A 12,902-nucleotide genomic window follows, 5' to 3' on the forward strand; every position below is an offset into this window, starting at 1 on the left:
AGGAAGTATTAATAAAGAGATGCTTTACATTGAAATACAGATAGATGCAGTAGTGCCAGAGTTAATGATCCAAGGTCAGTTTATATTATACAGGAAGTATTATTAAAGAGATGCTTTACATTGAAATACAGAGATGCAGTAGTCCCAGAGTTAATGATCCAAGGTCAGTTTTGCATTTCACCTCCTGATTGATGACTAACAATGTCAGAATAAGAAATAAAAACAGAAGGCTTAAACATGCTCTCTCTCTCCATCTGTCTCTCGTCTGCAGATATGTTTTGATGTGGGAGGATGCCAACCCCCAGTCCCATCATCACCACCTCACCCTCTTTTAAGATAACCTTTGGGCCGGCGTGAGACACTTATGTAATTGTGATAAACTGAGAGAATATTTATGTAGCACTGTGATTCATTAATCATGTGTTGCCTTCCCTGCTCCTACGTGCTTACCTCTTTCCCTTTCTGTCTTTTACACCTCTCCCGCCACCTCTTTCTTCCTCTGTTTTTATAATGCACAACAGATATGCATTGAAGTACAGATTGAAACTTGTATTTATCACACTTGAATAATGAGCTTTTCAATAAAGCGTTTCACATTCTCTACTGGTTGAAATGAAGTGTAATGTGATGAAATACTACACCTATCCTGTGTTTATCAGATCAATGCAGATGAAGGGTATTAGATGTTGAGATGAACCAGTGTTAAGAGTATTTACATGATGCATAGGGAGTGTAGTGTTCTGTTTTTTAACATTATATTTCTGCATATATGAATTAACTAGTTAAATCCTGTTTCTAGTCTATTAGTTACAATGTGTAACCATTGATGTCTCAGGACCAAGATTGGTAAACACTGTTGAAGTGTATAATTCTAATACATACATGCAGACACAGTCATTCAAAGACTGGAATTTGATACTCCTGGTATTGGATATGACTGAAAAATAATCTCAAAGACATTCATACCTAAACTGCACCTTTATTTGCCAAGGTAGAGTACATGATCAGTGAATATATTAAATGTACAGGCTACAATGTGGGGATCTCATGCATGGTAATAAATACATGTATATACGACTTGCATCCTTGGCACAACATGATAATATATTCTACTCAATCCATAGGCTTCATTAACTTCTCTGGGATATGTGGGATGCTAAAAATGCAGAGAGACAAATTCAAATAAATTACTAAAAAAATCTAACTTTCATGAAATCACACATGCAATACACCAAATTAATGCTACACTTGTGAATCCAGCCAACATGTCAGATTTCAAATGGGCTTTTCGGGCAAAAGCAAACAATGCTATTATCTGAGGATAGCACCATAGTAAACAAAGAGAGAGAAGCATATTTCAACCCTGCAGGCGCGACACGAAACGCAGAAATACAAATATAATTCATGCCTTACCTTTGACGAGCTTCTGTTGTTGACACTCCAATATGTCCTATAAACATCACAAATGGTCCTTTTGTTCGATGAATTCCGTCGATATATATCCAAAATGTCCATTTATTTGGCGCGTTTGATCCAGAAAAACACTGGTTCCAACTTCTGCAACGTGACTACAAAATATCTCAAAAGTTACCTGTAAACTTTGCCAAAACATTTCAAACTACTTTTGTAATACAACTTTAGGTATTTTTTAACGTAAATAATCGATAAAATTGAAGACGGGATGATTTGTGTTCAATACAGGATTAAAACAAACTGTAGCTAGCTTTCTGGTCACGTGCCTCTATCTAACAGTACACTTCAAGTTACCCTCGTTCTGGATGGCCGTACTTCTTCATTACACAAAGGAAAAAACCTCAACCAATTTCTAAAGACTGTTGACATCCAGTGGAAGCGGTAGGAACTGCAAGAAGGTCAATTGGAAATCTGGATTCCCAATGAAACCCCATTAAAAAGAGAGTGACCTCAAAAAAGAAAATCTGAATGGTTTGTCCTCGGGGTTTCGCCTGCTATATAAGTTATGTTATACTCACAGACATGATTCAAACAGTTTTAGAAACTTCCGAGTGTTTTCTATCCAAATCTACTAATAATATGCATATCTTATCTTCTGGGGATGAGTAGCTGGCAGTTGAATTTGGGTATGCTTTTCATCCAAACGTGAAAATGCTGCCCCCTATCCTAGAGATGTTTTAATTTCATTCAGGCTGTTTTGAAGTTGATACAACTGGCTATGATAGCTGAGGTTCATAGCTAGGTTCTGAACTAATATGTATACCAAACGTTTGGGTCCATACACAGATCGGCTAGATATCTAGCTACACATCCATAGGCATACAGGTATTTTAATCATCCACTGCACAATAAGCAAGAACATTCTTGCTAGTTAGATTCTATACATCCACTGTTTCACAAAACGACCGCCTGGTTTTCTGGTTGTTTCAGGACTCCCTAAAAACAACCAGAAGTACAATTTTATACTCATGTCACAACAGACATAAAGCTAGCCAGCTAGCTGATGTTAGCTAGTCAGCTAGCTGGCTAAATCACGATTTTTGTAAATTAACTTTATGATAAAAATCGTTTGTTTCTACATTAACTAACATTCCTGTCAACTGTACATGTTTTTGCACGATTCGTTATGACGTTATAATCCCTTACATTTGCTTCCATCCTAGCATTTCTGTCCGCCATCTTTGATCCAGTTCAGTTCTGTGTAGGTGTACCACTCTCTCCAAGTATTTCTGTCCGCCATCTTTGATCCAGTTCAGTTCTGTGTAGGGGTTACCCCTCTCTTCTAGTATTTCTGTCCGCCATATTTGATCCAGTTCAGTTCTGTGTAGATGTACCACTCTCTCCTGGTATTTCTGTCCGCCATATTTGATCCAGTTCAGTTCTGTGTAGGTGTACCCCTCTCCTAGTATTTCTGTCCGCCATCTTTGCTGAAGAAAGTCTAACAGTCACTAGCTCAGCAGCAGCCACCCCCGGCCCTAATGCCGGCACGTTAAGAAGTTTAAGATGCGATGGAACGGTTGACGAAAATAAGAAATCACAGAAAAAATATGTTGACTGACAATGATTTATTCAGGGGGGGCTAATTAATATTTTAGGACTAGCTACGTCCCTGATTCCTACCCTTTAACTTTTTGTCTGAAAATTAAATTTACATTTTACTCAACTGCGTTGCCCACTCCAGTCAGCAAATGGCGGTCTGCGACTTTAAGGCAATGCTGCTAGTGTGACGTATAATCTAGTGGACGGGTCGCTTCTTTCAACGGCAGCAACAGTTATTCAGCCACCTCGGTAGCTTGCTAGACAAAATAGACGAACCAATAAAGCTTTTTAGACGCTTAAGTGTATATTAGCCACTGTATTTTAAACCCACTTCTGTCGTCTAGTTAGTTATCCCTTTTAATTTCATATTTACGGTTTTGTTTTTATTATTCATCTAGCGGGCTGGTTAAGTTAACATTAGCCTAGCTAGCTAACATCTCCAACCATGAGGTCACTAAGCTACTCTCTTGTTAATGAAGAGGAGGTCTGCTGGACGGAGAAAGAAGCTCTCGTCAAAGAGGAGAAGGAAGAGGAGGCTATCACAGTAAAACAAGAAGTAGAGGGTGAGGTTGTTACAGTGAAAAAAGAAGATAAAGACGTTACAGTGAAAGAAGACGCGTTCAGATTGAAAGTGGATGTTACAGTAAAAGACGAGGAAGAGGATGGGGAGATGACTGTCACATCGAAAAAGGAGGAGGAGGAAACTGGATTTCTGGGCTCGGTTTCCCAAACGCATCTTAAGGCATCCAATGGTTCTAACGATGAACGGGCCCTGGTTAACACAAGTAAGTACTGCCTTAAAAACAGAGGCACAAACTCTGCAGTTGTTGAATTGATGTTTTTTTATTTTTATGTCACCTTTATTTAACCAGGTAGGCTAGTTGAGAACAAGATCTCATTTACAACTGCGACCTGACCAAGATGTGTGACACAGACAACAACACAGAGTTACACATGGAATAAACAATAAAAAGCCAATAACACAATAAACAAGTCAATGACACAGTAGAAAAAAAGAAAGTGTATATATATAGTGTGTGCAAAAGGCATGAGGAGGTAGGCAATAAATAGGCCATAGTAACGAAGAATTACAATTTAGCAGATTAACACTGGAGTGATAAATGAGCAGATGATGATGTGCAAGTAGAGATACTGTTGTGCAAAAGAGCAGAAAAGTAAATAAAAACAGTTTGGGGATGAGGTAGGTAGAGTGGGTGGGCTATTTACAGATGGACTATGTACAGCTGCAGCGATCGGTTAGCTGCTCAGATAGCTGATGTTTAGAGGTGGTGAGGGAAATAAGTCTCCAGCTTCAGCGATTTTTGAAATTTGTTCCAGTCACTGGCAGCAGAGAACTGGAATGATGTGTGGTGTTAAAGGGGAAATCTGCAATTACTACATCCATATTTAGATTTTTATTATTTATTTATAGCCATTGATTCTTGAAGAACATAACACGTGCCTCATGAGCTTAGTTCAACTGTTGTACCCCATCAGAACCCCAAATAAGCTTTTTTACTCCAATGTTTAGAAACAATGTAAATCAACACTGTATAACCTCAACATGGTTAAAACTATAGTGTTGATATCATGGATGGTCAGTCCTTGTATCCATAGGTCTGTCTATGAATTTGAAAGTAGTTACATTTCTCCAGCACCATCCATCGTCTTATTAGCAAAACAGTGGTGGAATTACAGCTTTGTTATTGGTTGATTGATTGTTGTGTGGCTTTTTTAAAGGGGACACCTAGTATTTAAACAGCAACAAAATGGCTGCCCATAGACTTGGTTTGGTAAACAGCTGAGGGATGGGGGCTGGAGAAATGTAACCACTCCCAAATTCATAGAGAAAGCTATTGTATCAACCGTAATCCAACACCTAGCGACCTCGTCAAGAAGTTCAGACATCTTGGTGTAACAGTTATAAGGTGTTGGCTTGACAGTCGCTGGACCCAGGTTTGAGTTAAGCTCAGGGCTTCCCCCAGAATTCACTACACTATGAATACAAGGACTGGCCATCCATGAGGTCAAAATTATAGTTTAACAAGATTTCGAGGCTATATAGTATATTCTAGAATTCATCCATGATGTCATAATGATAGTTTAACCAGGTTTCTAGGCTATATAGTATATTCTAGAATTCATCCATGATGTCATAATGATAGTTTAACCGGGTTTCTAGGCTATATAGTATATTCTAGAATTCATCCATGATTTCATAATGATAGTATAACCAGGTTTCTAGGATATATAGTATATTCTAGAATTCATCCATGATGTCATAATTATAGTTCAACCAGGTTTCTAGGCTATATAGTACACTGCTCAAAAAAATAAAGGGAACACTTAAACAACACAATGTAACTCCAAGTCAATCACACTTCTATGAAATCAAACTGTCCACTTAGGAAGCAACACTGATTGACAATAAATTTCACATGCTGTTGTGCAAATGGAATAGACAACAGGTGGAAATTTTAGGCAATTAGCAAGACACCCCCAATAAAGGAGTGATTCTGCAGGTGATGACCACAGACCACTTCTCAGTTCCTATGCTTCCTGGCTGATGTTTTGGTCACTTTTGAATGTTGGCGGTGCTCTCACTCTAGTGGTAGCATGAGACGGAGTCTACAACCCACACAAGTGGCTCAGGTAGTGCAGTTCATCCAGGATGGCACATCAATGCGAGCTGTGGCAAAAAGGTTTGCTGTGTCTGTCAGCGTAGTGTCCAGAGCATGGAGGCGCTACCAGGAGACAGGCCAGTACATCAGGAGACGTGGAGGAGGCCGTAGGAGGGCAACAACCCAGCAGCAGGACCGCTACCTCCGCCTTTGTGCAAGGAGGAGCACTACCAGAGCCCTGCAAAATGACCTCCAGCAGGCCACAAATGTGCATGTGTCTGCTCAAACGGTCAGAAACAGACTCCATGAGGGTGGTATGAGGGCCCGACGTCCACAGGTGGGGGTTGTGCTTACAGCCCAACACCGTGCAGGACGTTGGGCATTTGCCAGAGAACACCAAGATTGGCAAATTCGCCACTGGCGCCCTGTGCTCTTCACAGATGAAAGCAGGTTCACACTGAGCACATGAACACATGTGACAGACGTGACAGAGTCTGGAGACGCCGTGGAGAACGTTCTGCTGCCTGCAACATCCTCCAGCATGACTGGTTTGGCGATGGGTCAGTCATGGTGTGGGGTGGCATTTCTTTGTGGGGTCGCACAGCCCTCCATGTGCTCGCCAGAGGTAGCCTGACTGCCAATATGTACCGAGATGAGATCCTCAGACCCCTTGTGAGACCATATGCTGACACATGCACATTTGTGGCCTGCTGGAGGTCATTTTGCAGGGCTCTGGTAGTGCTCCTCCTTGCACAAAGGCGGAGGTAGCGGTCCTGCTGCTGGGTTGTTGCCCTCCTACGGCCTCCTCCACGTCTCCTGATGTACTGGCCTGTCTCCTGGTAGCGCCTCCATGCTCTGGACACTACGCTGACAGACACAGCAAACCTTTTTGCCACAGCTCGCATTGATGTGCCATCCTGGATGAACTGCACTACCTGAGCCACTTGTGTGGGTTGTAGACTCCGTCTCATGCTACCACTAGAGTGAGAGCACCGCCAGCATTCAAAAGTGACCAAAACATCAGCCAGGAAGCATAGGAACTGAGAAGTTGTCTGTGGTCACCACCTGCAGAATCACTCCTTTTTTGGGTTTGTCTTGCTAATTGCCTATAATTTCCACCTTTTGTCTATTCCATTTGCACAACAGCATGTGAAATTTATTGTCAATCAGTGTTGCTTCCTAATTGGACAGTTTGATTTCACAGAAGTGTGATTGACTTGGAGTTACATTGTGTTGTTTAAGTGTTCCCTTTATTTTTTTGAGCAGTGTATATTCTAGAATTCATCCATGATGTCATAATGATAGTTTAACCAGGATTTTAGGCTATATAGTATATTCTAGAATTGCCAATGTAGATTTCCTGTGGGGTTCAAATTGTTAGAGCTGTTGATAATTCATTGTATAATATTCAGCCAATTTATTTTCATGCCATTACATCAATATAGCCTAACCAGTTGAGAAGAAACTCTTCCCAAACCACCTCCTTCTGCTGGCCTTCGTAAATTCTGACATTGCTGGTAATCGGCTACACAAGCAGTCAGCAACCTACATTTGGAGTGCGAAGTTATCTTACCATTTCTACTGATCTGGTGCCAGTTATGATTCTCATATTCACATTTTACTGGAGCAGTTTAATTTCATTGATAATAGTATTCCAAAATCATTGTCTGTGATTAATCTACATTCTATCTAAATCTAAATGAAAATTATACAAATCTAAAAGTAACTTTTATTGCCATTGCCAACTATGTAAAAAATTGCCTACATAAAGCCAACAAATAAAAACATTGAAAATAAATATCCTGTAAATCACATGGCCTGTCTACAACGAACTTGAAACATTGTTTAAAATAATTCTGGGTTCTCGGTTTCTCGCGCCAGTGAGTTCGAGACAGACACAGTTGTCGGCTATTTGTGAAAGGGATAAGAAGTAATCAGGTATTTTACGACATTTCCACTGGATCAGCGCATTACGTTTTTCCCTTTTGTGCCGGGTGGTTATCGAAAGGGCGAGAGCTGGAAATGTCTTTCAAATACTTTGAGGAACTATTCTCATTTGCAATTGATTTTGATTAGACTTTGTTTACTTGCTGTTTGAGGTGAAGAGAAATTTGCTTTGAGAAGCTCCTCAGCTCATTGGTGGTGGTGCGTTAAGACAATCAGAAATACTATCAGACATCCCCAAATTGGCACATTTATAGGCCTACATTTGGGCTCGGGCCAGGTAGACTAGTCCTACTTCTATATGCGTAGTAGGTCTATGTTGTTAGGTTAAGTTAGGGGTCCTACAGTAGGTCTATGTTGTTGTTAGGGGTCCCACAGTAGATCTATGTTGTTGGGTGAAGTTATGGGTCCTATACTAGGTCTATGTTAGATGAAGTTAGGGGTCCTACAGTAGGTCTATGTTGTTGTTAGGGGAAGTTTTGTGCCAATTTGGCAAACACTTAGTGTACAAACCCTCATTAATATTTAACCTGAATTAATAATTAACCTTAATAACTTGAATAACTCAATCATCGATGTTACTACTAATGTGAAAACAAGACAAAATATGACTATTCTTGCTCATTTTGTGGGCCTTTAACCATCTGTCTGACTTTGTTATTCACGCAGGAGAGAGATGTGACTGTCGTGGATCCTCTAGGGAGCCTCAACAACCTCATGATGCTGACAAGGCAGAGAAGAGTCTCTCCACATTAGAACACCTCAAGAAATACCAGCAGAGACCCACAGGGAAGAGAACTCACTGCTGCTCTGACTGTGGGAAGAGATTCACCTCATCAACGGGCATTAAAATTCATCAGAGAATCCACACAGGAGAGAAACCTTTTAGCTGTACTCAATGTGGAAAGAGTTTTACTCAATCAGCCAGCCTGATATCACACCAGAGAACACACACAGGAGAGAAACCTTATAGCTGTGATGAATGTGGGAAAAGTTATGTTACATCTAGCAGTCTGACTAAACACCGGAGAACACACACAAGAGAGAAATCTTATAGCTGTGCTCAATGTGGGAAGAGCTTTACTGAGTCTAGCTGTCTGACTAGACACCAGAGAACACACACAGGAGAGAAGCCTTTTAGCTGTAATCAATGTGGGAAGAGGTTTACTTGTTCATCCAGCCTGACATCACACCATAGAACACACACAGGAGAGAAACCTTATAGCTGTGATGAATGTGGGAAGAGATTTGTTACATCTAACAGTCTGACTAAACACCGGAGAACACACACAGGAGAGAAATCTTATAGCTGTGCTCAATGTGGGAAGAGCTTTACTGAGTCTAGCTGTCTGACTAGACACCAGAGAACACACACAGGAGAGAAGCCTTTTAGCTGTAATCAATGTGGGAAGAGGTTTACTCAGTCAACCAGCCTGAAATCACACCGTAGAACACACACAGGAGAGAAACCTTATAGCTGTGCTCAATGTGGGAAGAGTTTTACTCGTTCAACCAGACTGACATCACACCGTAGAACACACACAGGAGAGAAATCTTATAGCTGTGATGAATGTGGGAAGAGATTTGTTACATCTAACAGTCTGACTAAACACCGGAGAACACACACAGGAGAGAAATCTTATAGCTGTGCTCAATGTGGGAAGAGCTTTACTGAGTCTAGCTGTCTGACTAGACACCAGAGAACACACACAGGAGAGAAGCCTTTTAGCTGTAATCAATGTGGGAAGAGGTTTACTCAGTCAACCAGCCTGAAATCACACCGTAGAACACACACAGGAGAGAAACCGTATAGCTGTGCTCAATGTGGGAAGAGTTTTACTCGTTCATCCAGCCTGACATCACACCGTAGAACACACACAGGAGAGAAATCTTATAGCTGTGATGAATGTGGGAAGAGATTTGTTACATCTAACAGTCTGACTAAACACCGGAGAACACACACAGAAGAGAAATCTTATAGCTGTGCTCAATGTGGGAAGAGCTTTACTGAGTCTAGCTGTCTGACTAGACACCAGAGAACACACACAGGAGAGAAGCCTTTTAGCTGTAATCAATGTGGGAAGAGTTTTACTCAGTCAACCAGACTGATATCACACCAGAGAAAACACACACAGGAGAGAAATCTTATAGCTGTGCTCAATGTGGGAAGAGTTTTACTAAGTCTAGCAAGCGGACTACAAACCATATAACACATACAGGAGAGAAATCTCAGCTGTGATCAGTATGACCAGAGATAATCTGATAAAATACCTCTGATCAAACATCAGAAAATACATACATGAAGGACAGAAAACTTATAGCTGTGATCAATGTGGGAAGAGTTTTGTTCGATCTGGCCATTTGACATTGCACCAGAGAACACACACAGAGAGAAATCGTATAGCTGTGGTCAATGTGGGAAGAGTTTTGGTCAATCTGGCCATTTGACAGTGCACCAGAGAACACACACAGGAGAGAAATCTCATAGCTGTGACCAGAGATAATCTGATAAAAGATCTCTGATCAAATATCAGAAAAGACATACATGAAGGAGTTGTTTCATGATATCAGTGAATTAATGTCACAATGTAGAATGTTTTAACATTGTAGAAGGAGTATTTTAATAATGTCACAATGTAGAACCCTGAACGTTTGCCCCTGTTCTATTGATTTCAGCATGATATGGATGCTCACGGAAAAATCCAGGCTCTGATTTGGGAGTGTTATTTATGAGATTTAACAAAAAGTGACTAACAAAAAGAGTTGTGTTACACTTACCACATTGGTGACCCACTTGAATCAAAATGCAACACTTCGAAATGTAGCGAGCTGTTTTCTACAAATTGTCCTCTAACCAGTGATGTACACATTATTCCCAGATTCCGTGTGGTTTTTGAGCTGTTAGTTTTAACAGGACGTGCAACCTCATCTCCCTCCTCTCACACAAATGATTTTACCGATGAGTTATGACAAATAAGTGTTGTGTTCCTTTGTTTAGCGACCCTTAAATTGAAATGCATCACTCCAAAATGTAGCAGACTGTCTTCTGCGGGTTGTCCTCTAACCAGTGAGGTAAAAGATATCTCCCATTTCCATGTGTTTTGTTTAGTTGTGTTAGTTTCAACAGCACGTACAACCTGATTACCCCCCTAATCGATATCAGTGATTTATTGCCGCTTGTCAAAACAACAGCGTTTCTGGTGCTCGTGCAGTTTATAAGGTGCTTGTTTTAAAAAATACAAGTAATGTGATTATTGTGGCAGATGTTTGTGTATACAGCCCATTTTATGTTTATGTTTTAATATATCACAAACTGTTTCTGCATATTGGTTATTGATTAAACTGTGTACAAACTGTGTTTTAACATTGGGCTATCCCACCTAGCAAAATGTAATTGAAAATACTTTGAAAATAAGACTATGCAACCAAATATTTAATATTTACATTTCATGTAACATTTAGTAATCATATTGTAACCAACTGACTATTTTTGGGTACAATTATATTGACATTGTTGCCCTGCTTTTAGAATATCAGGATTCATTCTCAGATGTGCCAACCCAAATGTACTAGAGCATGTGGTAACGACAACTTGGTAGCTGATTGTTTCAAGGATGGGCAGTCAAAATATTTGTGTTGTGCATTTAACCAGTGTGTTACCATGGATCACAATTTATTTTGACACGTTTTTCCGTTTGGAGATGAGTTTTATCTCTTATTCTTATCTGTATTTTTTTTTCACCTGCACTGTCGGTTGGGCTCGTCAGTAAGCATTTCACTGTTAGGTCTACACATCTATTCAGCGAATGTGACTAATACAATTTGATTTGAGTTTTGTTTGCGCTCATTCCAAGTGGACGAGAGTTCTAGAAGCTAGTGAGTTTTAGGATTCTATAGAAAGAAAAAGGAGAAAAAATTATACCATTGTATATTATTATTTAGAAATACATGTTTTTTTCTTGTTTTAATTGTTGACAGCCAGTAGACACCATGTTTATATTGTAGAAGGTGAAGCATTGTAGTTGATTATGTGAAATGGAAGTTGTTTTCTAGTCAGTTGTTCAACTGAAATGTGTCTTTGGCACATCGATTGGTGTCACCCCGTTAGTCAGTATGTGTAACACCTGTGCTGGCTTGTCCATCTCGTTAGTGGGAAGGTGTTTCACCTGAGCTGGTCCAGGTTCTATTTAAGAGTGTCTGGCCCAGTGCTCCAGTTGTCTTGATAGATGTGGAGAGTCAACACCTTGAGTTGCTCCACTTTTTTGGTTTGCTTCCTGTCTTTAAGTTTGTTTTGGGTTTTTCTTTTGTTTTCCTCTTCTTGGGCAGATTTAGTGGGTCTCATGGGGGGTGTCTTATGTCCCAGTTGTTGTTACTAGTCAACTTTCAGTGCCCCTCCTAAAAAAACTGCTTATATTTTGGGTTAGATATTGCGTCCAATTAATATTTGAATCAATGGAATTTCCTTAGAATGCTCATTAGTCTTTCTGTTTTTTATCCTCTTATGTTGTGTACTAAATATACTAATAAATATTCTGTTTATTTTCATAGTTTTTTAATGTGAAGCCATTGTGTTGCATCCATGTCTAAAATGTGCTGTATAAATAAAGCTTCCTTTGATTTCAACATATTGTAAAACAAATTAATCCAATGACCGACCAATCAACAGACTCTTGGTCCATCTTAGTATGAAAAACAGATCAATCCCACTTTTCCAGCCTGCTGAAGGAGTGGTAAACACCCCCCCCCCCGCTCTACCAGGGGCTTGAGGTAGTCTCCCACAGCTCCCACATGTCATGTTCTGTGGCCTTGCCGTTCCATTTCTTGACTGCCCCTGCAACACAGAAAGAAACACATTTAATCATATTATATAAAACACTCGAAGTAATGGATATGGAGCATCTACATCTAATATCAAAGAACAAATGAATGTGCCTGAGGGGAAATGAACTTTCATACAGCCAAAAGGGGGAGAAATTACACCAATATCTGTGGACAATTTGCACTAATGTAAATAAACATGGATGATGGAACATCTTACCCTTTGCTGACGTGATGAACCGCTAAGGGGACATACATATTTACCATCTAAACCATGTGTGACCTCTCACCTCTCTGGCTGTAGAAGTGTTCTTCCTAACCAGTCCCTCAACAGCTCTCTGACTGAGCTCCACCCTCACTGGGTCTTCAGAGGAGAGGAAGGCTGAAGAGGGATGGAAGAATGAATGGATCAGTCAGTCAATAAAGTGTAGAGCTGCTGTCTATGCTGTCTGACAAAATCACTATTTTAGTAGTTCATTAAAGTAAATAAGGCTTTATGACTGCTGA

General features: G+C 40.2%; 1 pseudogene; it reads left to right on the forward strand.

Annotated features, from left to right (window-relative positions):
• The first annotated feature begins 3,225 nt into the window (after nucleotides 1-3,225).
• Nucleotides 3,226-11,961, forward strand: LOC129838983 (zinc finger protein 883-like; annotated as a pseudogene).
• Nucleotides 11,962-12,902: the final 941 nt, after the last annotated feature.

This window comes from Salvelinus fontinalis, chromosome 40 (genome assembly GCF_029448725.1).
Source record: "Salvelinus fontinalis isolate EN_2023a chromosome 40, ASM2944872v1, whole genome shotgun sequence".
NCBI classification, from domain to species: Eukaryota; Metazoa; Chordata; class Actinopteri; order Salmoniformes; family Salmonidae; genus Salvelinus; species Salvelinus fontinalis.